Here is a 3,042-nt window from a genome sequence, read left to right as displayed (position 1 = left end):
TATAATGTTTGCCCTTTCATTCCCACCTTCTCCAACCATCAATTTCATGGTTCTGCTTGAATGAATTCACTTCCCACTCATTTTTTGGCCATGTGATATGGATCAGATGAACCCCAATGAAACCATAAAGATGAGTCATAAGTTCATTTTTTGTGTTCTGTAATCAAGTGCCCATGGAAGGCCAGTTTTTTTAAGCTGAAATAAAATGTATAAGGACCATGGGGGTAGTTGGTTGCTTCTAAGTATACCAAAAAGAAAAACAAAATTTAGAAAAAGGAAATGATACTACACTTGATCTTAGCCAAAAGGCCGAGAAGCAATGCAAAAGGACATGATGAACTAAAGGCTTTAAATTTCCAGCTCAACAACTAAGAAATGAACCATAAACTTATGTGTTTTCCCTGAAAAATCTCTTACATCCCATAGCTAAAAGGTGGAATTTCTGAAGACAGGTTACTTATTATAATGTGCACAGAATTCAGAGCCACAGAAAAGTTACAGCATTGACTGGAAAAAAAAAAAACTGGGAACCATGAAAATACAGAGAGAGCATCTGGGCATGTTCCAGGGAAGCCAGGGGCCTTGGGCCTCCAACTTCTACTGTGCTTTCTTTGCAATGGAAGAACCTATTCTCACTGCCTAAGAAAATTAGACTATTTGTCCCTGTAGAAACTGTAATGATCTCAAAAGAGTTTCATTTCATGAAATTTTCCTTTTCTAATTACTCTTATTTTAAAGATTTATTTATTTGTTTGAAAGACAGAGTTACAGAGAAAGAGATAAGGAGAGACAGAAAGATCTTCCATCCACTACTTCACTCGCCAAATAGCCACAATGGCAGGAACTGGGCCAACTCAAAGCCAGGAGCCAGGACTTCATCCAGGTCTCCTATGTGGATGGTGGGGCCCAAGGACTTGGGTCATTTTCTTCTACTTCCCAGGTGCTTTAGCAGGGAGCTGTATTGGAAGTAGAGCAGTCAGGACTCAAACCAGAGCGCACATGGAATACCAGAATCACAGGCGGCGGCTTCATCTGCTACATCACAGCACCAGCCCCTTCTCATGTCTCTTGACCTATCATATTAAAATCTAGGATATTAGGCATGAAATATGAACCAGGAGAAAATAATATATACACTACTTATAAGATTCTTCCAATGTGTTAGCTAACTCTGAGAAATACTCACTGGAATGGATTCTAAGGTGTTTGGATCAGGTGGAAGAAGTGTAATAGGGCTCACATTTCTTGATTCTGTAACATTAACCAGAAATATTTAATTTAATGTACTTTAACAAAAGCTGGAGTAGCACTGTTGGTTTGATTGCTGGACTGAAATTTGCAGGCAAAAGTGGTCTTTACAGTCTGAAATCGAAACATCAGAATTTCCTTGGTATTCTGTGGAGAAAGTTATCAGACATTTAGGGAAACTGGAATCTGAAATGGTGTCTTCTTATGTGGAACCTCTTTACACATCTTCTAATTACGCTCCTCTGTAACTACAGAATATCATTTCTTTAAAAAGGCATTGAGAAGTACACTGGTGAGGGAAACACAATATCCTTGAGGGCTTCAGTAACAGCTGTTCTCTATGGGCCAGGAGTAGCAGTGAGAAATGCTGCTATTACACTAAGTTGCCTGAATTCAATGTGGGATGATGTAATCCAAGTGTACTTAGAACTAAGCTGCAGGTTTTATTTTCCAGAGTCAAAGTGCACATAGTTACTATAATGGGAAACAGTCTAGTTTGAACAGGAGTGACCCTTGGTACAGGCTTACTGATTATGGTGACTCTAGGTCTTAAATATATGAGCAGCCCATGAAAATGATGCTCTATTTAAGTAACCAGAATATCTCCCAGTATGGAGTATAGAAAACACAATTAAATCACCTCAATAGGCAGTCCTGGTCCTTTAACCAATTCCCAAACTCCAGCCAATTTACAGAAACAAAGCCAGCTAAATGAAAGGAGGATTAGATTTCTTTGTGGATGGACCCTTCTACATTGCCAAAATTTTTCTTATAACACTTTTCCTAACCTTCCCCAAAAGCACTATTGGCTTTTTCCAGAGTGATGACTCATTGAGTCAAGGGAAACACCCAGATTTGAGGCACTTAATGGACTCTAACTGTAAAGTGATTTTTTTTAGAAAGCTTTTTTATTTTTTATTATTATTGGACAGGTAGAGTTATAGACAGTGAGAGAGAGAGACAGAGAGAAAGGTCTTCCTTGCATTGGTTCACTCCCCAAATGGCCGCCACGGCCAGAGCTGCTCCGATCCGAAACTAGGAGCCAGATGCCTCCTCCTGGTCTCCCACATGGGTGCAGTGGCCCAAGCACTAGGGCCATCCTCCACTGCCCTCCCGGGCCACAGCAGAAAACTGGACTGGAAGAGGAGCAGCCAGGACTAGAACCAGTGTCCATATGGGATGCTATCACTGCAGGAGGAGGATTAACCAAGTGATCCACAGCGCCAGCCCCAGAAAGCTTTTATTTAATAAATATAAATTTCATAGGTACAGCTTTTGGATTATAGCAATTCTTCCTCCCCCATACCCGCCCTCCCACCCCCAAACCATCCCACCTCTTACACCCTCTCCTATCCCATTCTTCATTAAGATTCATTATACAGTGTCGCTCCCCCTCTTCGTGGAGAAACGACACAGGACCCTGCGCTGTTCTTTTGTCTGCTCGGCCCTCCCCGGGTTTGCTGCTGGTTCTTCCCGGGTTGGCTACTGTCCCTTCCACCTCCGTGGAAGGGCAGTTCCCCCTGGCCACATTCCCCACTTCCGCAGGGGAGCGGCACACCGCTGGCCGGCTCTCTCGGGGGCTGCACAGGTGTTCCCCTTAGATGTTCCCCTTAGATGTTCCTGGTGCATGCCGTCTCTCTCCTCCTTTATAGTCCTCCTCTGCCAATCCCAACTCGGCTGCCCACACGCCGAGTACGCTGCTCTCCTCCAATCAGTAGCAAGTCCTACAGTTTATTGGTTGAACTGGAGGCAGCTGTGCGGAAGCTGTTTACTTCTCTCCCAGCGCCATATTGT

At 43.2% G+C, this 3,042-nt stretch overlaps 1 pseudogene; it reads right to left on the bottom strand.

The window, feature by feature from the left end:
* Window positions 1–219: 219 nt before the first annotated feature.
* Window positions 220–321, bottom strand: LOC127491945 (U2 spliceosomal RNA; annotated as a pseudogene).
* Window positions 322–3,042: the final 2,721 nt, after the last annotated feature.

The sequence above is a fragment of the Oryctolagus cuniculus genome, chromosome 3, assembly GCF_964237555.1.
Source record: "Oryctolagus cuniculus chromosome 3, mOryCun1.1, whole genome shotgun sequence".
Taxonomy (NCBI): Eukaryota; Metazoa; Chordata; class Mammalia; order Lagomorpha; family Leporidae; genus Oryctolagus; species Oryctolagus cuniculus.
The sequence above is the reverse complement of the archived record's forward strand: the minus strand, read 5'-3'. Positions and strand labels throughout refer to the sequence as shown.